Here is a 25,070-nt window from a genome sequence, read left to right on the forward strand (position 1 = left end):
GCTGGTCTCAAACTCCTGGGCTCAAGCAATCCTCTTGCCTTATAGCCTCCCAAAGTGCTGGGATTACAAGTGTGAGCCACTTCACCCAATCTTCTCTCTCTCTCTCTTTTAAACATTCCTTACATAAAGTAAATCTTTAAAGGTTTGGCAGGAAAAGTGAGTTTTCAGTACAGATTTTCATTAAAGTCTATTGTCTGTAGCTACTTTGTAATTTTCAATCAATCACAAAAGAATATTGAGAAATGTCCTTTGATCCTTAGAAGGTTGGTAATTGGTTAAATGGCACCAAGTAGAGAATTAGAGAGAGAGTGCTCATGTTCTGAAATAAACCAATACTAAGAAGGTTTATATCACAGAGAAAGTTTTATATAAATGAATTCAAGACCTCATCTGACAAACAGGTAGTCAAGGAACAGGTGAACCCCTTGTTAAATTTATGCTCTCCTTTTAAGATTTTCTGGAACAACTATCCCAGGATCTTCAAAAATTTTGTGGTACCTCTTTCTCTGTGGTCTTTAATAATACATTAAATTCTCGTTTGTTTATAAGAGTTTGGTGCAAGATTCTGCCTGCTACCTAGAGGTCTTTCCTTATGTATCTTTAGAAATGAAATTCTCTATTGGAAATAGGAAAAGAAATAAACTGATATTGAAACCTAACGAGTTAATAAGAACATTTGAAGGGAGTTTTAAAAAGGTATCAGGGGCCGGGCGTGGTGGCTCACACCTGTAATCCCAGCGCTTTGGGAGGCCGAGGCGGGCGGATCATCTAAGGTTGGGAGTTTGAGACCAGCCTGACCAGCATGGTGAAACCCCGCCTCTACTAAAAATACAAAAATTAGCTGGGTGTGGTGGCGCATGCCTGTAATCCCAACTACTCAGGAGGCTGAGGCAGGAGAATCGCTAGAACCCAGGAGGCAGAGGTTGCAGTGAGCCCAGATCGTGCCATTGCACTCCAGCCTGGGCAACAAGAGGGAAACTCCATCTCAAAAAAATAAATAAATAAAAAATAAAAAATAAAAAGGTATCAGGAAGAAACTGATTTTTTTCCTATGGTATAATACTGAATCATTAAGATAGTAACTTTAATCATTTGTGCCTATAGTGCCCTTATTTTAGGAGTTCCTAGTTACTACAATGGACTTGAACTTGGAAAGGTAAAACAATACAAAATAGCTTTTAACTAAAGTTGGGAATATGAGTGCTTGAAAAATATACATGGATTTACCAGTAGCTTTAGAAGGTAAATATACATGACTACTGAAATAAACTACAATTATTTTCTAAAAAGTGAGACCAACTTTGGAGATAAAACAAATAAAAGAATGAACAGAAGGTGACTCTGGAAATAACGGTAGTAAAGTTATATAGGACATGTTGAGATGATAACCATGAAGAGGAGAATCGAATCATTATCTGCAAGTTTCATGTGGATGGCTCTAAAAGAACAAACCCTGCATCCTAAACCCCCTTCAATTTTATTATTTTGAATTATAATCAAGTCCAAGGAGACTTGGCCTATTATTAACACCTTTGTATGAAGTATTTTTTTCAACCGAATTCATATCATCTTGAATAAGAACAAAGGATTATGGTTTGAGAATTATTATACTTGCTGGACTTTGAACCAACAGAGTTGATATATTTAATACTTCCACTTCTTGGATGAGGTGGTACTGAGGAAGGGGTTTGTAACATCTAAGGGGGCCCATAAAAATAGTGTTTAGTTTTCAGTGAAATCTACAGGTGATGCTAAAATGGGAACATTTTTAAAGGGATCCTAGTGAGGACAAAAAGACAACAAAAAAGAACCTAAAGGCTATAGCTGCAGGCAGAAAATAGAATAAAATTTACCTTAAAATGTTGTCTAGTGCAATGCCAAGCATAGATATACAGTGGATGAGCAAAATCTTGTAAGAAATTAGAATTGAGTTTAAAAAGTTATAAAAGAAAACAGACAAGAAATTAGATGAAACTATGGTATGTGATCTGGCAGTAAAACAGACAAAAGCTGTTTTAAGGTCTGGAGATAGAGAGGAGGGGAAGGAATGGCAGGATCTGCAGATGACTGAGGGAGGCCTCACCTGTGACTAAACTCAGCTTCAGTAGCAGAAGAAAATAGTACAGACAGGGTGAACCAGTTGACAAAAGAGATACAGAGGTTGGAACATAGAGCTGAAGAGAAAGAAATAACAGATGACAGGTTTAGAAACCACATAAAGAATGTGAGATGTAATATGTAGCAGAAGGTGAGATGTAACAGAAATACTGTAAAGAGAAACAGTCTGTCCAGAAACTCTTCCTAGGGGATAGGCTAGGGGATATTTCCCCAGAGAAACCATGAAAACACAATTATTCTGGATTTCAAGTGAAATTAGGCAAGCTCCTGGAAGCTCTGTTATAAAGAGCTCTGCTTAGAGGCCTTGTTGAAAGAACTGAAGGATCTTGTAGGAACAAGACAAATTAGAGATTTACGGTAATTGTTGTTATTTTTTTTTAATTGACATAACATTACACAATATTTGGAAGACAGGAAGAAATCAATAATAAGCCAAAACCCTAATCCAGTGAATAAATACAATTCATATCTTTTAAATTTTTAATCACTTTCCTTATTCAGACCTACTTTAAAGTAGCTAAAATTGGCTGGGCACGGTGGCTCATGCCTGTAATCCCAGCTCTTTGGGAGGCCGAGGTGGGTGGATCACTTGAGGCCAGGAGTTCAAGACCAGCCTGGCCAACCTGGCGAAACCCCATCTCTACTAAAAATACAAAAATTAGCTGGCCATAGTAGCATATGCCTGTAGTCCCAGCTACTCGGGTGGCTGAGGCATGAGAATCACTTGAACTCAGGAGGCAGAGGTTGCAATAAGTTGAGATCGCAGCACCACACTCCAGCCTGGATGACAGAGGAAGACCCTGTCTCAAAAAAACAAAACATAAATAAATGAAGTAGCTAAAATTATCATGTACACACAATTTTGTTTCCTTTTTTGTTTGTTTGTTTCTTCTTTTATTCTCAGTACCTTCCTCAGGATCCTCCTTAAATATAACATATGAATCATGTTTTTATAATTTAAATTTCTAACATGCTATAAAGAGTATGTATGTGTGCAGTAACCTTTTCCCAGTGCTCGGCGCATTGATTTTCCATCCTGTATTTCCCTGTTCCTACTGGCCTGGAGTAACCAGCCTTATAAAAAAAGATATTCCTTCATACTTAAAGCTGCAAGGGGTAAGCAGATGTGAATTAATCATCTTATATCAGCTGGTAAGAAGCTGATGTGTTAGGGATGGCACCTGCGAGTTTACCATAGCATGCCAGGCCTTCAGGAATGAGTTTTGAAGTTTGAGGGCTTCAAAGGGGAGTTTGAAACATTTAAAAACCCTGACAGGGTTTTACCTGAATTATATGCAAAGATCCAATGGGGGGAAGAGTTTACTTCAGAGAAGCAGCAACTGAGAACCAGGTCCTTTGCGTAGCCTTCCTGGAAAGAACCATCTTTCTCCCTTAGCAGCAGCCCCCAGGGTAGGACCAGTGCTCTATTTCACGGCTATTTTAAGAAAGTTCTTTATGGATTTGGGTAACAGAAAAGCACTTGGTGAAGTGATCAAGGAAAGAAACTAACTCTGCTACTGAGGATTACTTAGGCAGAAAAAAAATCTTGTTATGAAACACCAATGTTTAAGTCCTTAGAGTGAACTGATAAGCTGATTTGGGGCTTTTTTGCTGTTGCAGAAATTATAAATCCTATCCACTACAATGGCAGCTCAGTTCTCACAGATGGGTTCACCTATCCTTAGACAGTAACTTAAGATAGATAGTCCCTGTTGGATTTCTTCCTAAATTGTTTTTTAAAGAAGCCAAAGATCTTGGATTCTAATTCTAATGGAGCCACTGCTGACAAGAAGATGAAGAAGATTGTTAGTGCTCACTTGCAGTGTGGCACATCTCTATTTTCTTTTTTTTTTTTTCTTTTTTCTTTCTTTTTGAGACGGAGTCTTGCTCTGTTGCCCAGGCTGGAGTGCAGTGGCACGATCTCGGCTCACTGCAAGCTCCACCTCCTGGGTTCACACCATTCTCCTGCCTCAGCCTCCCAAGTAGCTGGGACTACAGGCGCCCGCCACCATGCCTGGCTAATTTTTTGTATTTTTAGTAGAGACGGGGTTTCACCATGTTAGCCATGATGGTCTCGATTTCCTGACCTCGTGATCCGCCCGCCTCGGCCTCCCAAAGTGCTGGGATTACAGGCATGAGCCATCACGCCCGGCCACATCTCTATTTTCTATAGCATTTACAATTATTTCTTTGTAGCCAACAGAAAAGTTGCACTCAATGAACCTATCAATTCATGATGCATATCCGTGGGGAGAAGCTCATTCCGAATACATCATATGTTAAATTTATCCTTGGATTCAGGATCATATTGTTCACTTACTTTTTCCTGTAGTCAGCATGTTGTAATTTTGAACAATAGAATAATAGATAATAACAGCCTAGTAGAGAATTAGAAATACTGTAGTTCTAAGAACTGTAGTAATTAGAAATACTGCATTCAACTTTTGTAAAGAAACTTTTTTGTATCACTATATAAGAAAGAAGCTGGTGTGTAAGGCAACTTCTGTGCAAATATGTTGTCTAAACTGCTTTGGGGTTCTGTAACATAGACTAGCTGACTTGCCTCACTGATTTCTCTTATCAAGTTAGCATTGCCAAATTCTATAGCTGATAGGCAATGGGAAGAAAACATTTCAGGGCTTTAGGCTTCCTCTGAATTTCACAAGGAAACAAAGAACAAATCCAGGGATTGTTAGGTCAGGAGACAAAATCATGCCATAGGAATATATATCTTTTTTTTTTTCTTCTTTTTTTTTGAGACAAGGTCTGGCTGTGTCATCCAGGCTGGAGTGCAGTGATGTAATCTTGGCTCACTGTAACCTCTCCCTCCCGGGCTCAAGCCATCTTCCCATCTCAGCCTCCCAAGTAGCTGGGACTACAGGCGCAGGCCACCATGCCCAGCTAATTTTCCTATTTTTTTTTTTTGGTAGAGACAGGATTTCACTATGTTGCCCAAGCTGATCTCAAACTCCTAGGCACAAGCAATTCATCTGCCTCGGGCTCCCAAAATGCTGGGATTACAAGTGTGAGCCACTGCACCCAGCCACAGAAATATATCTTTAGAGCCTGGTGACTTTGTGCAAAACAAAACTGCAGTTAGCCAACCTGTTAGTGGAAAATATGCCCCAAAAGTCTTCTCCTCCCAGCTTGCCCCTTTCCAACTCAGAATATATTTTTTCCTTCTGTTTATAGAAGCAACACAAGGTTACTTTAAATCATAATTTTGGCCAGGCATGGTGGCTCACTCCTGTAATCCCAGCACTTTGGGAGGCTGAGGTGGGCAGATCACCTGAGGTCAGGAGTTTGAGACCAGTCTAGCCAACATGGTGAAACCCTGTCTCTACTAAAAATACAAAAAAATTAGCCGGGCATGGTGGTGGGCACCTGTAGTCCCAGCTACTTAAGAAGCTGAGGCAGCAGAATCTCTTGAACCTGGGAGGTGGAAGTTGCAGTGAGCCAAGATACAAGATTGTGCCACTGCGCTCCAGCCTGGGCGACAGAGTGAGACTCTATCTCAAAAAAAAAAAAAAAAACATAATTTCATAATTTTTCCCAAGGTGTTTTGGATCTTTGGTCTTATATATTCTGTGGAGGCCAATTCATATTCTGTGTTTGAATCACCTTGGTGTGGCCAGTTTGTGCTGCATAGTTGGATGTGATCTGCTCTCCTGTTTTACTTCTTGGCAGATATATTTAGGATTCCTTGAAAAAAAAAAAAAAGGCTGGGCACAGTGGCTCACACCTATAACCCTAGCACTTTGGGAGGCCAAAACAGGAGGATCGCTTGAGCCCAGGAGTTCAAGACCAGCCTGGGCAACATAGTGAGGCCTCATCTCTACTGAAAAAAAAAAAAAAGAAAGAAAGGAAGAAAGAAAGAAAATTAGCCGGGCATGGTGGTGCACACCTGTAGTCCCAGCTACACAGGCGGCTGAGGCAGGAGGATTGCTTGAAACTAGGAATTTGAAGCTGCAGTGAGCTATGATCGTACTACTGTACTCCAGCCTTGGTAACAGAATAAGACCCTGCCTCAAAACAAAACAAAACAAAACAAAAAAAACCTATCAGAAGACAAGTTCAATTCCAATTCTAACAGAAGATAATCCACTCTAATGAGCTGGCCTGGTTTTAGAAAGAAAAAAAGGAGACAGGAGAATGGCCTAGGAAGACTCAACTGCCATCATCCAGTTAAACAGTGCAGGTCAAGATTCACTGGCCGTTTTCAGTTTGAGTGAGAGCAAGGAGCACCTGGAGGACATAGAGTGCTGTTGGAGTTTTGAAGTTTTGCCTCTTTGCACATTAAGAATGAGCTGGAATATTTTAATTTGGTCCTCTTGCCCATGTCTTTATTACTTCTATATGTGGAATGTGAATAGCTATTTATATATAGATCCAGCATGGTTACAGTTATTTATTTATTTACTTATTTATTTTTAACTTTTAAGTTCAGGGGTACTTGTGCAGGTTTGTTACATAGGTAAACTTGTGTTGTGGGGGTTTGTGGTACAGATTATTTCATCACTCAGGTATTAAGCCTAGTACCCATTAGTTGTTTTCCCTGATCTTTTCCCTCTTCCCATCCTCCACCCTCCAATAGGCCCCAGTGTGTGTTGTTCCCCTCTATGCATCCGTGTGTTCTCATCATTTAGCTCCCACTTATAAGTGAGAACGTGCAGAATTTGGCTTTCTCTTCCTGCATTAGTTTGCTAAGGATAATGGCCTCCAGCTACATGCATGTCCCTGCAGAGGACATGATCTCATTCTTTTCTATGGCTGCAGACTATTCCATAGTGTGTATGTACCACATTTTCTTCATCCCATCTATCATTGATGGGACAGTGTGAGGAATCCTCAAAGATCTAAAGTCAGAAATACCATTCGACCCAGCAATCCCATTACTGAGTATATACCCAAAGGAATATAAATCATTCTATTATAAAGATGTGTGGTTACATTTATATTTAATTCTTTCTTGGTAGTCCCTGAGCTACTGCCCACTTCACCAGAATAATTTAAATCAATTCTTGCTTTTTGCTAGTTAATAGCCAAAATTAAGATGTTTATGTGGAATTGACATCATACATAAATTCTTAGAATTTGTATCTAGTTTTTCAGGAGAAAATAGATACCACTTAATAGAATTCTGTATGACTTTTTCTGTGCAAACAGCGTTTGTTACTAGAAGAGAACATGAAATTGTATCAGGAACTCCCATTAGCTTAACATGTTTACAAATGTCTGATTATAAAATTATTAATTTTTAACACAGCTCCTGCTGTGTTTTCTTAATATATTACTGGAGAAAACTGCCCTAGAGCTGGGCATGGTGGCTCACGTCTGTAATCCCAATGCTTTGAGATGCTGAGGTGGGAGGATTGCTTTAGCTCAGGAGTTTGAGACCAGCCTGGGCAACATAACGAGACTCTGTCTTTACAAAAAATAAAATAAACAAAATTAGCCAGGCATGGTAGCACATGTCTGAGTCCCAGCTACTTGGGAGGCTGAGGCAGGGGGATAGCTTCAGCCCAGGAGTTTGAGGCTACAGTGAGCTATGATCGTGCCACTGCACTCCAGCCTGAGCAACAGAGAAGAACCCCATCTCTTTTTTTTTTTTTTTTTAACCCCATCTCTTAAAAAAAAAATTGCCCTGAAGTTAAATATTGTATTAGGGTTCTCTAGAGGGATGGAACTAATGGAATAGATTTATATATATAAAGGAGAGTTTACTAAGTATTAACTCACACAATCACAAGGTCCCACAATAGGCCATCTGCAAGCTGAGGAGCAAGGATAGCCAGTAAACTGAAGAACTTGGAGTCCAGTGTTTTAGGGCAGGAAGCATCCAGCATGGGAGAAAGATGTAGGCTGGAAGGGTAGGCCAGTCTCTCTTTTCACATTTTTCTGCCTGCATTTTATTCTAGCTGGCTAGACTGGCAGCTAATTAGATTGTGCTCACTCAGATTAAGGGTAGGTCTGCCTTTCCCAGCCCACCGACTCAAAGTTAATCTCTTTGGCAACACCCTCACTGACACACCCAGGATCAATACTTTGTATCCTTCAATCAGTTTGACACCCAATATTAACATGACAAATATTAAGCTAATAAAATAGGAAAACTATGGAATTTATTTTGTCAAAACTAAATTAAGAGAGATTTGTACTCAGCCCATTTCATTTTTTTTACTTTAGAATTTTTTAATTTCCAGTGAAACCAAATTTTACTACTGTTGCGAACACAGCCTTCACATTTGATGCAAATGGGAGGGCTTAATTATAATCACTTAGTGCCAGTATTGTAGACAAAGCCAATAGTGTATGCCACATAGATGATTATATCTTCTGGAGAGAGTTGACTTTACAATTAATACAAACATATTTGACTAAAGAAAATGGAAGCACCTTCAGACCATTTCATCTTAATTATATCTTGTAAGGTTAAAAATATATAACTCACAAATAAATTTTAATTTTAAAAATTTTTTTAACTTTCATGTCACAGCCAAGTCCAAAAAATTTTAATTTTGATGTTTCTGGTTCTCTTGTGGCTAGATAATCCATAGAGATTTCCTGAACTTCTTATTCATGATAGCTTAAAAAGAAACATTCAGATCCCTGTGAATTGGACAAAAGGATATCTATTTTATGCTACTTTTTGTAGCATAAGGAGGAAGAGGAAATAAAAACACAATGGGCCCTTGAACAACATGAGGGTTATGGGTGCCGACCTCTCCTCTTCACTTAGTCTAAAATCCACATATAATTTTGGACTCACCAAGAACTTAACTACTGATAGTCTACTATTGACCTTACCAATAGCATTAAAACAGTTGATTAACACATACCTTGTATATGTATTTTATACTGTATTCCTACAACAAAGTAAGCTAGAGAAAAGAAAATGTTATTAAGAAAATCAAAAGGAAAATATATTTACTATTCATTAAGTTAAAGTGGATCATGATAAAGACCTCCATCTTTTTCTTCTTGATGTTAAGTGGCTGAGGAAGAGAAAGAGGAGGAGGAGTTGGTCTTGCTGTCTTAAGCGTGGCAGGGAAGAAGAGGTGGAGATTGTAGAAGGGGAGGCAGGCACACTCGGTGTAGCTTTATGAAAACACATGGTGATTTCTGATTTTTTTGCCTTTTCATGTCTTTAAAAATGTTTCTATATGGTACCAATTATTCTTCCATTTGCTTTAGTTTCAGTGCCTGTATCACTGAAGAGTTCATGTCATAAAAGAAGTCAAAAGCAGTCTTGAATAGTTGGAACTCTTCTGCCAGATGGTCTAATGTCAGTTTGTTTTCTGGCCCTGCTTCTGTGTCTTCTTCCCCTTCTATTCCTTCTTCTTTTCTGGCACTGGTTCAGAAGCACTCACCTTTATCAAGTTGTCTTCTGTTAATTCCTCTGATGTGATGTCTGTTAGCTCTTGAATTTCTCCAAGATCCATATCTTGGGACCCTTCCCCCACCTTCTTTGCCATATCCACAATCTCTTTCATGATCTCCTTGATTGGCTCTGTCGTAAATCCTGTGAAGTCATGCACAACATCTGGATGCAGTTTTCTCCAGCAGGAATCTATTGTTTGGGGCTCAATGGCTTTTTCCATAACAACAGTGGCATCTTCAATGGTGTAATCCTCCCAGACTTTCTTGATGTTCTATCAGGATTCTCTTCCATAGCGTTGACAGTCCTTTCCAATAGAGTACTATGTGTAATGGGCCTTAAAGGTCCTTATAACCCCCTGACTTAGGGGCTGAATTAGAAACATTGTGTTTGGGGGCAAGTATTACAGACCATTTTGATACCTTTGGTGTTGAACTCATGGGTTCTGGGTGGCCAGGGACATTGTCCAATTCAAAAGAACTTTAAAAGGCAGTCCATGTTGGTGTGCTGCATCCATTAATTCGTCATTTACGTTAGGTATATCTCCTAACATGGCACATGTATACATATGTAACAAACCTGCATGTTGTGCACATGTACCCTAGAACTTAAAGTATAATAAAAATATATATATATAAAAATAAAAAAATAAAAATAAAAGGCAGTCCATTACCAGCAAGGTACATCCTGACTTCAGGAAGAATGTTGATGAAACCCAGTCCAGAAAAAATGGTTCTCATTATCCAGGGCTTCTTGTACAACACCCAAAACTGGCAACTGGTATTTATCTTTTCCCTTCAAAGCTCAGGGGTTACCAGCTTTATAGATAAGGGCAGTCCTAATCATAAACCTGACTGTGTTTGCACAAAATAGTAGAGTTAGCCCATCCCTTCCTGCCCTAAATCCTGGTGCTTGCATCTCTTCCTTACTAATAAGTGTCCTTTGTGGCATTTTTCCCCTTATCATCTGCATTAAAAAACTGCTCAGGAAGATATCCTTTTTCCTCAATGATTTTTAAAAGCTTCTTTTTTTTTTTAGAGCAGGGTCTCACTGTGTTGCCCAGGCTGGAGTCCAGTGGCATGATTATAATTCACACCACCTCGAATTCCTGTGCTCGAGTGAGTTTCATGCTTCAGCCTCTTGAGTAGCTGGGACTACAGGCTTGCGCCACCACAGTCGGCTAATTTTTTTTTTTGGTAGAGATGGGGTTTTTCCATGTTGCCCAAGCTGGTTTCAAACTCCTGGGCTCAAGCGATCCTCCCACCTCAGCCTTCCAAAGTGCTGGGATTACAGGCATGAGCCACTGCACCTGGTTGCCTCAATAATTTTCTTAATGGCATCTGGAAACTTGTTTGCTGCCTCTTGGTTGGCAGATGCTACTTCCCCTGATATCCTGATATTTTTTAAGCCAAAACTTTTTCTAAAATTATCAAACCATCCTTTACTGGCATTAAATTCTCCAGCTTTAGACCCTTCACCTTTCTTCTGCTTTAAGTTGTCATATAATGACTTCACTTTTTCTCAGATCATATTAGGGTCATATGCCTTTCTTATAGAAATCCTGCACTCATATAAAAGCTGCGTTTTCAAGACAAGTTAAAAAAGTATTTCACCAAAAGTGCAATGTTTTTATGCCTGTTGATGTAGCTGCAGCAACTGCTTCATGAATTTCCTTTCCTTTGCTTATAATTGTCCTTACATTAGATTCATTTATCTTGAAATGGAGGCCAAACCACAGCTGCAGATCTCAATCTATGATGTTTGTCAAGCAATTCAACTTTATCTTGTAACGTCATGAATTTTCTCTGTTTCTTGGGAGCACTTCCGGCATCACTAGTGACACTTCGTATGGGTCCGATGGTGTTATTTGAGGTTTATGGTTTTGTACTGAACACGATGAAAAATACATGAGAACCATGAGAGATCACTTTTTACTGTGATACACAATTTACTGGAGAAATGAACTGCCCATGCAGAGATGATTAGCATCACATGGTGTTTTAAGCAGATACTTGCAACACTTGTGCTCACTGCAATAGCAACAGGAGTTGGCTATGAATGAAATTATTATAGTAGTACAATATGAGCTACAGTTAATTTTATACAGTTATGATTTAATACTGTATGTTTGCTTACATTTCTCTCCACTATGAATGGCACCATGTATGGTCTGTAAGTGTGTGTGTCAGTTTTGCTAAATGTTAACTTTTTATAACAGATTTGTGTATATTTTAATGTAGTAAATGATAAAATGGACTAGTGTCTACATGTTTTATGCATTCATGACATACTTTTAAAAATTTTTCCAATATGTGTAGGATGCACAGTTGGTCTGTGAGTTTTTTTTAAATTGCTGAAATCCCTCCAAAATTTCTAATATATTTATTGAAAAAAAATCCATGTATATGTAGACCCACACAGTTCAAATTCATGCTGTTCAAAGGTCAACTGTATATACATGTATCTGCTCATCTGAGAAAAAAATATGCACACAGGAAGAATAAACCAGAGATGAATGAGATTCATTATCTCTAAGATGTTAGTGAAATGGAGTGAAAAGATAAAAGTGGGATAGATATAAAGGTCACTTATCTAAGAATTTTTTTTGTCCATGTTTTACTTTTGGAACTATGTTAATATTTCATTTACATGAGTAAGTATATATATATTATATATATATGATATATTATATCATATATATATTATATATCATATATGATATATATTTTATATATATTATATGTAATATATTATATATTATATAATACATTATATGTATATATACATTATATGTATATATGTATATATACACATTATATATACATTATATGTATATATACACATTATATATACATTATATGTATATATGTATATATACACATTATATATACATTATATGTATATATGTATATATTCAACAAGATTGGGGGAGACTCTAAAATTGAAAACAAACAAGTGAAGCAAATTGTATTTCAAATGAATAATATACCGTACTGCAGGGGGTTGGAGAAACTAATCTAAGGAACATAATATTTGGACTATATACCCTCAGCCTAAAACAACTCTAAACAAGTATTAAACTCTAATTAGTAGGCTTCTTTTTCACAGAGGAATGGGTTAGCTAGCTCAGTACATTTTAGGATTAAGCAAATAAGTAAATATGTTATAGATAATAGGAGCCTTTTTCTCACTTTAGAAAAAGGACATTTCAGATATGGAAAGGGAAGATGATAGAATGTAACCTGTAGTGTTGAACTGGAATTGAATCAGTGTGAGCTCATAGATTTGTTTTGTTTTGTTTTGTTTTGTTTTGTTTGAGATGCAGTCTCTTCTCTGTCACCCAGGCTGGAGTGCAGTGGCACAACCTTGGCTCACTGCAACCTCCGCCTCCTGGGTTCAATCAATTCTCCTCCCTCAGCCTCCCGAGTAGCTGGGATTACAGGCGAGTGCCACCACGCCCAGCTAATTTTTTAATTTTTCTTAGAGGGGTGGAGTTTTGCCATGTTGGCCAGGCTGGTCTCGAACTCCTGACCTCTGGTGATCCGCCCACCTCGGCCTCCCGAAGTGCTGGGATTACAGGCGTGAGCCACCACGCCCAGCCTATTCTTTACTAAAAACAACTGGGCTTCTTGGATAAATGGCTGGCTCCAGGGTGAAGTAGGGAAAGAACAAGATGATCCTGGAACATCTTATTCATCAAAAAAGGAAGGAAGTGATCAGAGAATTATGTAGATGTGTCAAAAGGACATAGAAGTCAGCTTGAAGGGCTTCCATGGCAAAATATGGGATCATTTGAACATAAAAATATATAATGATAGTAAAGGATTATAACCTATTGAATAAAGAATCCATGAGTCCACAATGATATAAATAAATAAGAAGGGAAAGCTCTTCCTTATTGTAGAAGGTCGACTTAAAAATGTAGATGAAACGACGTAGTTGGAAAAAGATCATCATTTGGCAAAACCTTCATATTCATTGTTGGTTCTGGCAACAATTATTAATGGATACTAAAATTTGTGAATGAAAGTTTGAAGAGTAACTATATATTTCCACAGACTCAAAATGTCTTCCCATAGGATACTTATCCATTACAAAGGCTAACTTTATAGTGGCAAAACCTGGCAGATGCTGCTCTAAACAAAGAATCAAAGTTAACATCCCCAGTAATTAGACTAATCAGCAAGTGCCCCCAGATGTGATGCACTGAGAGGAACTCAGCATCACCTTTGTGATAATCCTGCCAAAGGGGCATAACCTGAATTGAATTATGAGGGGGCATCAGACACACCCAAATTCAAGTACATTCTACAAAGTAACCTGTACAACAGGTTTTCAAATAACTTTGTTTCATTTAACATCATTTTCATTATAACTATTTTGTGGTTTAAGATAATTTTATGAAGAGCAAGAGGCAGGGAGAGATGGCAGGGAGGGCAACTAGAGCACTTCTACACCCACCAGGAGAATAGACTCCCTCCCTGCTTCCTGTTGTGCTGGACCCCTATTGACTTCAGTAGGGATGGCACCATGTTTGCGAGGCTGAAAAAGAGACATGGAGCCAGCAAATGAAACATAAGGTTTTTTGAGGGGATTTACATACAGGGCAGTCCATGGGCAGCATGCTGAACAGGAGAACTGCTACCACTTATAAAAAAGCATGCAGTTTATACAGCATTTTCACTTAGCCCCCCGACCCCAGCAATCTCCACCTGGCAACCTTCATCCAACCCAAAACAAAGGGCCTCGAACCCCTGTATGGCCTGTGATCCATGGGATGGATCAGATGGTTCAGATGTTCCTCATAGATAAAGAATGAATCTCTGGGTTGGCCATTCCCAAATTCCTTCACTCAGAACTCTGAACACACATTCATCTTAGACCACAGGGTCATTCTCAGGGTATGCTTCAATTATTTATGACAGGTGCATCTACCATACACCTGCTCCCCAAGTGGCTCCCTTGTACTATGGCAGCGGTGGTGGGGAGGGATTTGTGTAACCTCTGCCCTGGAGGGTGGGGAAGGTGAAGATTGGGTGTAAAATGGCAGCAGCTGGGGCTGGCAGTGGTGCTGCTGGGTGCTACAGGGCTTGTAGGGTTCCATAAAGAGGGCTGAGAACGTGTTGACTTTGTCTGCCCCCTGCACCTCATGGGGAAACAGTGGCAGTTTCACAGTGCAAAAGTCTTTATAAGGGTTCTCCATCTGGTTCAGATACTTGGCCTGGATCTTGTGTCAGGCCTCACATATCTTTCAGGATTTTCAGGGTTGGGGAAGAGAAGCTGGGTGATGATGATGTTGTATGTGTCAATCTTGTACTTGGCCAGCTCCTGGATCAGTCACTCTGTCTCATACAGGGATAGAACTCAGGGATACATTCGCAGATGATACAGGTAATCTACTCAGGGCCCTTGAACTGTTTGCTGACAAAGTAGATGATGGACAGTGTCTACTTCAGCATGGAGGACAGCACGTCTGTGTTCATGTCCCCAAGACCTAGAATGTTGCATGTCTGTAAGATAAAGGGGCTGATCTGGTTCTTGATCTGCTGAGTGTCATGTCAACCACCACCACTGAGAAGTTCATGCCCTTCACCAGCCTCATGACCTCAGCATAGCTCATGGCCTCATTGATGCCGGGAAAGGCACTCATGGCTTCCTGCATCAACTTCTTGCTCATGCTCAGCATGTTTTCCTTCTCAAAGAACTCACTGGGCAGCTATGCTGCTCCCTGGCTGGGGTCAATTTCCACAGTGAAGAGGTTGTCAGAGCCTTTGACCTTGGTAGGCACCTTTGAGAACTTCTGGTCAAAACCATCTGAGATGTTGTGGGCTAGGTCTGTGGAGATGATCAGAATACTTTCATGCCCTTTTGATAGCTGGATGGCCAGGCTGCAACTGCAAGTGGTCTTTCCCATGCCACCTTTGCGCCAGCAAGGATCCACTTAACTTAAGGCTGCATTTCTCAATGATGTTGCTAAACCTAGGCTCCAGTGGCTCTTGGAGGCTGACTTTGGGAGACTGAGGTGGAAGGATCGCTTGAAGCCAGGAGTTTGAGATCAGCCTGGAAGTGAGACCCCATCTCTACAAAAAAAAATTTTTTTAAATAGACAAGCATGATTGTGTGCGCTTGTAGTCCCAGCTACTCAGGAGGCTGAGGTGGGAGGATCACTTGAGCTCAGGAGTTCAAGGCTACAGTGAGCTATGATTGCATCACTGCATTCCAGCCTGGGCAACAGAGCAAGTCCCTGTCCAAAAAAATAAAAAATAAAATAAAGAAAGAGAGGAAGGAAGGAAGGATGGATGGATGGAAGAAAGATTTCATTATTTTTAGGGAATATTTTTAGGAATTCCTTATTTCCTAATTTTTATTTATCTTGCTCAGCACTTTGACTTCTGTTTTTTTTTTTTTTTTTTTTTTGAAATACTGTAGGAGTAAACAAGCGTCACGTCTATAACTTACTCTTAAATAGTTCCAAAAAATGATAATATGTATATACATATGTACTTATATGTCTGTGTGTGTGAGAGAGAGAGAGCAAGAGAGAGAGAGAGAAGAGAGTGAGTGAGAGTAAATGTAGCAAAATATTCACATTTGAGTAATCCAGGTAAAGGATATTCAGGAATTCTTTGTGCTATTATAACTTTTTGGTAAATTTGAAATTACAATATGTCAAAATTTTTAAAAATTAAAATCTTCAAGGAAAAACTTCAACAACTTAAAGAATAAAAAAATTGCTCAATGAAATTTGAATACTCATTTTGGCAAAATCTGTTTATGGCAGACATATGGTGTACTTCTGTATGACCTTTAAGATATTTTTAGGAACTTTTTTGTTTTACTTTAGAGGAAAGATTAATGTCTATTAAAGAACTTTGTAGTTTAGTCAAATACAATGAAAAATTAGTGCAAATATGCATTTTTAAGCTTGGTAGGTCAAATGTTTGTTTTGGATTTCTGGTCATGATGGCTTGCTGTGTTCATGACTTGGGCCTCTTATTCATTTCATACACATGGTAATGATACATAAAATTTTCTAAGATTTTTAAGGACATAGCCATGTATAAAATTAATATAAATTCATCTGACTAGGAACTCACTAAACCACAATGCAGTAAGTGGGACTGTAACCACATGCCTCCTGTGCTCTGGATTCAGAAGGCGTAGGTAACTGAAAGCTCATTTCTTGAATGGTGGAGACTCAAAATGTTATACACACCGTGCAGGAGACTGGAGCTAGCCCCTTCTGCCTCCACCACTTTAAGAAAGACTCAAAAAAAGTTATGACTGCTACCTGAGAAATGGCTTACATAAAACCTGGAGGTTTAGCCAGGTGCGGTGGTGCACACCTGTAGCCCCAGCTGTTTGGAAAGCTGAGGCAGGAGAATCCCTTGAGCTAGGAGTTTGAGACCAGCCTGGGCAACATAGTGAGACCCCGTCTATTAAAAAAACAAAAACCTTGAGGTGTGGGAGGAAGCAGACAGCCTTACAGCCAGGTCTTAGTGGTCCAACCTCCTTAGGGGTACAGTGACAATCTGTATGATATCCCTAATATCAGGAATGGAGCCATAAGCCATCCAATACAAGACCTGGTTCTGGACTAGGGTCTGTCCACAAGAGAGAGTAGAAACCTCCCACTTCACATGAACTTATACGCTGAAATTCTAAAATACATGAGGAACACTGATGTTGAGAAAGACAGTCAATAAACCCAATAAACATAAATTTACTCCAGAGAAAACAAAAATAGTTGAACATTTAAAACTGACTTTGAGGCCAGGTTGAGGTGGCTCACACCTGTAATCCTGGCATTTTCAGAGGCCAAAGTGGGTGGATCACTTGAGCCCAGGAGTTTGAGACCAGCCTGGGCAACATGGCAAAACCCTGTCTCTACAATCCTGTCTCTAGATATAAAAAGGCATGGTGGCATGCGCCTGTAGATTCAGCTACTTGGGAGGCACTTATGATCTTTAAATTATTCATTCTCTATTCTGTCTGGTCAGCCTGAATAATGCAGGTTCTACAATGTATCTACCATGTAGGTTTATTTTTATTTATTTATTTATTTTTGAGATGGAGTCTCGCTCTGTCACCCAGGCTGGAGTGTAGTGGCGTGATCTCGGCTCACTGCAACCTCCGCCTCCCAGGTTCAACCAATTCTCCTGCCTCAGCCTCCCAAGTAGCTGGGATTACAGGCATGCACCATCACGCCTGGCTAATTTTTTTGTGTTTTTAGTAGAGACAGGGTTTCACCATATTGGCCAGGCTGGTCGCAAATTCCTGACCTTGTGATCCACCCGCCTCAACCTCCCAAAATGCTGGGATTACAGGTGTGAGCCACCGCTCCTGGACAGTTTATTTTTATTTATCTTACTCAGCACTTTGACTTCTGTTTTGTTTTTTGTTGTTGTTGTTAGTTCTGGAAAATTCTCAGCCAATATATATACATGTGTATTTCTTGAGATAGGATCTCACATTATTGCCCAGGCTGGAGCGCAGTCACGTGAATCTTGCAGAATTGTAGAATCTGCATTACTTAGGCTGACCAGACAGAATAGAGAATGAATAATTTAAAAGATAATAAGTATAACATAAAGAGATAAAAAACTATGAAGACAGGTAAGAGGCATTAAAAAGCTACAATGTATATCTAATAGGAAACAGAAGAAAATGATATAGGGAATGGCAAAGAAGCAATATTTTAAAAAGAATTGGGGGGTGCAGTGACTCACATCTATAATTCTAGTACTTTGGGAGGCTGAGGCAGGAGGATTGCTTGAGGACCAGCCTGAGCAACATAGCGAGCTCCCATCTCTACAAAAAAATTAAGTTTAGCCAGGCATGGTTGTGTGCACCTGTAGTCCCAGCTACTCAGGAAGCTGAGGTGGGAGGATCACTTGAACCCAGGAGTTCAAGCTTCCAGTGAGCTATGGTCACGCTACTGCACTCCAGCCTGGGCAACAAAGTGAGATCCTGTCTCAAAAAATGTATATGTGGGCTGAGAATTTTCCTGAACTGACAAAAAACAGAAGTCAGTTTAAAGTACTGAGCAAGATAAATAAAAATAAACCTACATGGTAGATACATTGTAGAATCTGCATTAATGATAAATAAAATTGTTTATATGAATTATAAGAATGATTAACTCCAAAGGAATGGCAGGAGTTTGACAGCAGTTTGCTTGATATCAGTGATAGGTGCGAGGTGACAACTGGGTGGTATCTTTAAAGTGCTGAGAGAAGATAAGTAACAACCAGAATTCTCCACTGAATTAAATTTCATTCCAGAAGGTAAAATAAAGATATTTTGAGGTAGATGAAAACTGAGAGCATTTACCACTCACAGGCTTTTGCTGAAAGAACTACAGGTTTATGTATATTAATAAATTTCACAATTCAAAAAAAGCTTTGAAAACCTGAAGTTGTCCTTTGGTAAGTTTTCAGCAACCTCATTTGTGGGGCAAACTTGACCTGAACTAGTTCATGGGCTAATTTTGGTCTTTGTTTATCCCACTTAGTGTGAATACTTATATGTTTCACTGTGGAGACTTTAATATGTTTGAATCCATGGGGTGCTATCCCAACCCTGCTGAAGGTGTTATATCACATCTGGTTTGTGCAACCTTTATAAAATCTCAAAATTTGTCACTTCCAAACCAGAAAGGTCCCAGGATTTCAGATAAGTGATTATGGATCTTATTAAAGGATTATGGATCTTATTTCTTTAGCAAGAAATAATTGAACCAAGAGTGAAGGAGCAGAATGTGGGAAACAGTAGTGAGCATGAAAATTGATTTGATAAATGTAGGTAAACTTAATTAATTATTGATTTTTTAAAAGTAGTCATTTTTTTCTTTTTTCTCTTTTTTTTCTTTTTGAGATGGAGTCTCACTCTGACGCCCAGGCTGGAGTGCAGTGGTGCCATCTAGGCTCACTGCAACCTCCGTCCCCCGGGTTTAAGCAATTCTCCTGCCTCAGCCTCCCGAGTAGCTGGGATTACAGGCACCTGCCACCACACCTGGGTAATTTTTGTATTTTTAGTAGAGACAGGGTTTCACCATGTTGGCCACGCTGGTCTTGTACTCCTGACTTCGTGATGCACCCGCCTCAGCCTCCCAAAGTGCTGGGATTACAGTCGTGAGCCACCACTCCCAGCCTAAAGTGGTAATTTTTACATTTAAAAAGGTATATTGTCCTGTAGGTATGGGGGTGAATTTTTTAAAAAAGGAAAAAAAAAAAGGAAAAGGTAGATATCAAAAGAAATAAATGACATCCAAATTGGAAAGTAAAAGGTAAAACTATATTCACAGGTTACATGGTCCTATGCGTAAAAAGCATCCCAAAGAATCCACCAAAAGAAAAAAAAAAAAAAAACTTCTAGAGCTTATAAATGAATTCAGCAAAGTTGCAGGGGACAAGAGCAACACATAAAAATCAGTTGTTTCTATATACCATCAATGAACAATCTAAAAAGGAAATTAAGAAAAGCAATTCTGTTTAAAAGAGCATCCAAAAGATTTAGTCTATTAGGAATAAGTCTAACTGAGGAGGTGAAAGACTTGCACACTGAAAACTATAAAACATTGCTGAATGAAATTAAAGAAGAGCTAAATAAATAGAAAGACACCCTGAGTACATGGATAGGATGATGTAACACTGTTAACATGTCAGTTCTACCCAAAGCAATCTACTGATTCAACACAATTTTCTTTTCTTTTCTTTCTTTTCTTTTCTTTTCTCTTCTCTTCTTTTCTTTTCTTTTTTTTTTTTTTGAGACAGAGTCTCACTCTGTCACCCAGGCTGGAGTGCAGTGGCGTGATCTCGGCTCACTGCAACCTCCACCTCCCAGGTTCAAGTGATTCTCCTGCTCAGAATCCTGAGTAGCTGGGATTACAGGCATCCACCACCATGCCCGGCTAATTTTTGTATTTTTAGTAGAGATGGGGTTTCACCATGTTGGTCAGGCTGGTTGATTGAACACAATTTCTTTTCTTTTTTTTTTTTTTTTTTTGAGATGGAGTCTCACTCTGTCTCCCAGGCTGGAGTGCAGTGGCTCAATCTCAGCTCACTACAACCTCCACCTCCCGGGTTCAAGCGGTTCTTCTGCCTCAGCCTCCAGAAAAGCTGGGATTACAGGTGCCCGCCACCACACCTGGCTAATTTTTGTATTTTTAGTAGATACAGGGTTTCACCATGTTGGCCAGGCTTGTCTTGAACTCCTGACCTCAGGTGATCTGCCCGCCTCGACCTCCCAAAGTGCTAGGATTACAGACGTGAGCCACCGCGCCTGGCGATTCAACAAAATTTCTATCAAAATAAATAGGCTTTTTCACTGAGAGAAGAAGCTAATCCTCAAAATCATATGGAATAGCCAGGACAATCTTGAAAAAAGAATATAAAATTGGAAAGTTCAAACTTCCCAACTATAAAACTAGCTATGAAGCCACAGTAATTCAAGTATTATGGCCCTGGCATAAGGACAAACATATAGACCACTGGAATAGATTAGGAAGCCCAGAAATAAATCTTTACATATATGGTCATTTGATTTCCTGCAAAGGTGCAATTCAATAGGGAAAGGACAGTCTTTTCAACCAATGGTGCTGGGAAAACTGGATATCCACGTGTGAAAGAATGAAATTGGACTACAACACTCTTAGAAGAAAACAGGGGACAGTTTTCATAACATTAAATTTAGCAATTATTTCACGGATATAACACCAAAAACATAAGGAACAAAAAATATAAATAAATTGGACTTCATCAAAATTAAGAACTTTTGTGCATCAAAGGATACTATCATGAAAGTGAAAGGACAACCTACACAACAGAAGAAAATATTTGCAAATCATATATCCAATAAGGAATTACTATCCAGAATATGTAAAGAACTCCTGCAACTCAACAACAACAAAACAACCCAATTTAAAAATGGGCAAAGGACTTGAAGAGACATTTCTCCAAAGAAGATATCCAAATGGCCAACACATGAAAAGATGCTCAACATCATTAGTCATTGGTAAAATGCAAATGAAAACAACAATAAGATGCCACTTCACACCTTCTAGGTTGGCTGTTTTTTAAAAAGGAAAATAGCATGTGTTGCTGAGGAGGTGGACAAATTGGAGCCCTTGTGCATTGCTAGTGAGAATGTAAAATAGTACAGCTGCTCTGGAAAACAGTTCGGTTGTTTCTCAAAAGGTTAAACCTATAACTACCATATGACCCAGCAATTGCACTTGTAGGTATACATCTAAAAGAATTAAAGAAGGAACTGAAACAGATACTTGTATACAAATCATAGCAGCATTATTCACAATAGTCAAAAGGTGGAAGTAACCCAAGGGTCCATCAACAGATCAATGGATAAACAATAGATGGTACATACATACAAAGGAATATTATTCTGCTTTAAAAAGAAAATAAATTTATGGCCCTGCAGTGGCTTACACCTGTAATCCCAACACTTTGGGAAGGTACGGTTGAAGGATCATTTAAGGCCAGGAGTTCAAGGCTTGAGACCAGCCTGGGCAACATAGGGAGACCCTGTCTCTATTATTTAAAAAATATGAAGGAAGGAAAGAAGGAAGGAGGGAAAGAAAGAAAGAAATTTTGATACATGCTACATGTACAGCCCTTGAAGATATTATTCTTAGTGAAATAGGCCAGAACGACAGATATTACATGATTCCACTTATATGAGGTACTTAGAATAGGCAAATATATAGAGATAGAAAGTAGAATAGAGGTTATGAGGGTCTGGGGGGTGGGCAGAAGGGGGTGTTGTTGTTTAATTGATGTAGAGTTTTTGTTGGGGATGATGAAAAATTTTGGGTATTGATAGTGTTCATGGTTGCACAGCATTGAGAATATATTTAATGACACTGAATTGTACAGTTGCAAATGGTTAAATGATAAATATTATGTATAGTTTACCACATTAAAAAAGTTTTCCAATTTAAAAAGAGATAGATTCTAGTCACATTCTAAAAAATAATATCAGAAGATGGGAAGACTGCACATAAGTTATAGAAAGTGTGCTTTGGGCTTTGTCTTGTTTTATTTTTATTTTTATTTTGTTTGTTTATTTATTTTGAGACAGGGTCTTGCTCTGTCACCCAGGCTGGAGTGCAGTGGTGCGATCACAGCTCACTGCAGCCTTGACCTCCTAGGCTCCAGCAGTCCTCCCACCTCAGCCTCTCAAGTAGCTGGGACCAAAGGCATGCACCACCATGCCCGGCTAATTTTTGTAATGTTTCATAAAATCAAGGTTTCACTATGTTGCCCAGGCTGGTCTCAAACTGCTGAGCTCAAGCAGCCCACCCACCTCAGCCTTCCAAAGTGCTGGGATTATAGGCATAAGCCACCATGCCTGGCCCATTGTCTTGTTGTGGAGAGTTATAAAGATAATGAGTATTTTCAGACATTTTCAAAAATATGTAGATAGGCCAGGCGCGGTGGCTCATGCCAGTAATCCCAACACTTTGGGAGGCTGAGATGGGTGGATCACTTGAACTCAGGAGTTTGAGACCAGTCAGGGCAACATGGTAAGACCCCATCTCTACTAAAAATCCAAAAAAATAGCTGAGTGTGATGATGCATGCCTTTGGTCCCAGCTAATTGGGAGGCTGAGGTGGGAGGATCAATGCTTGAGCCTGGAGGGCAGAGGTTGCAGTGAGCCAAGATGGGGCCACTGCACTCCAGACTGGGTGACAGTGGGAGACAATGTCTGGGGAAAAACAATGTAGATAAATATTATGTTAATTTTTTAAGATGGGGTCTCACCATATTGCCCAGGCTGGACTCAAACTGCTGGGCTCAAGCGATCCTCCATCCTCAGCCTCTGAGTAGAACTACAGGCATGCACCACCATGCCTGGCTGATTATGTTAAATTTTAATACTGAAAGATTATAGATTTTGTCTATAGCTTCCAAACTAACAGGGAGGGTAGAAAAGAATTAAAACAAAACAAAACTTTACTAACACAATAGAAGGTGGGAAAAGAAGGTGGGGAAAGGGAAAGAAGAATGGATAATGGGAAAGACAAAATAAGATATCAGGTCAGAAATTAATCAGATACACTGAAAAGCTACTCGTTAACATATAGTGACTGTAAGGTTGGGTAGAGAAGCAAAATCTAGCCATATGCTATTTACAAGAGATATACATAAACAAAATGACCTAGAAGGGTTATTAAAGGCACAGAAACAGATACACCAGGAAAATACCAATCAAAATAAAGCTGGTATTGCAATATTATAATAAAAATATCAGACTCAAAGCCTGGAATTTAGAAAAATTAATAAGATATAGACTTTCAATATTTCCTGTGTGGCTAGCTTCAAAGATACATTCTACCTGGCATCACTTACCTGTCTTTCTTATCTTTCTAAATCAATTTCCACAAATATTTATGAGTAACTATCAGGTAATGAGTTAGGTAATATAGTAGAGGCAAAGATGAGTACAGCCTAAGTGCTTACTCCATAGAACTGACAGTCTAATAGGAGAAAGTCCAGTAACTTTAAAACAAAGTAGCAAATTGTGAGCACTGTTAGAGACTTTTAAGTGAGATACGATGGAAATTGGGCATGGGAGATAAAATCAGGAAAAGACTTTACACAAAATTGGCATTTGAGATGGTCTTTAAAAGCTATACCAAAGCTATAATTTCACTAGACCATGACCTAGACATCAGCTTTTTCCCCCTTAGAATATGAAGCACGCTTTGGGACTACTTTTTTGCTGGACAGTTTCATAAATTTAGGCTACAGTATTATCATTTCAGACTTCATTTGCTGGAAATGTAGCCTACTGCATTTACCTATAACAGCTCATTTGCTGTATTTTTTATTTTCCTTTCCTTAAGACAATAGCACTGCATGGTTAGGTTAACACTTTCATTGCTTTTGAAAGCCCCTCTTCTAACCTAATCTTTTGCCAGGTGATGTCCGCATACTTCCTCAGGGTGTCTTAGAAGTAGATTTCTATGCTAGCTCTCCATGAAAGGAGAAGAGTATATAATTTGCTTTTTCATACAGTGCTGTTACTATTAGGAAGGAACTAACTTTATTCTAAATGAAAACACACTCTATATTAAAGACAAGTTAGATACTTTCCCATGAAGTTGGTCTAGGAGAAGGGAAACGGAATAGATGCCTCCTGAAATTTTTTCCTGTTCCATTCAGAGTCAGATTTTTCCCCCCCTTTATGTGGTCAACAAATGAAAACTGGCATTTGGAATTACCATCGTTCCTCCCATTGCTTGCCATCTTCAAATTTAATGTCTGCCTCTCCACAAAGATTAACATGTTTCCACTCCTGATTTACTTGTCAGGGAATTTAGAAGTTTTCTGGAACCTAAAGTTCGCTCTGGTAGGGATGATTACTGGATAATTGCCTATTCTTCGGTGGAATTTCCACTTTTAGATTACACCAGGCTCTACAGCCTTTATTTCTTTGGCAGGAAAACCCAAAGGCAATGGAGTATATTTTTTTCCCTTCCCTGGCCCAGCTTAAACAATGACTCACTTGGGCCCTGGGGCTTTGCTTCATACTCTCATTTAGGGGCCACTTT

General features: G+C 39.2%; 1 protein-coding gene and 1 pseudogene across 6 annotated transcripts in view; one reads left to right on the forward strand and one right to left on the reverse strand.

The window, feature by feature from the left end:
- The window catches only part of CSTPP1 (centriolar satellite-associated tubulin polyglutamylase complex regulator 1), a 223,319-nt gene that overhangs the window by 91,474 nt on the left and 106,775 nt on the right, over positions 1 to 25,070 (forward strand).
- On the reverse strand, positions 9,447 to 24,804 carry LOC129136297 (ATPase Get3-like; annotated as a pseudogene).

This window comes from Pan troglodytes, chromosome 9 (assembly GCF_028858775.2).
Source record: "Pan troglodytes isolate AG18354 chromosome 9, NHGRI_mPanTro3-v2.0_pri, whole genome shotgun sequence".
In the NCBI taxonomy this organism is placed as follows: domain Eukaryota; kingdom Metazoa; phylum Chordata; class Mammalia; order Primates; family Hominidae; genus Pan; species Pan troglodytes.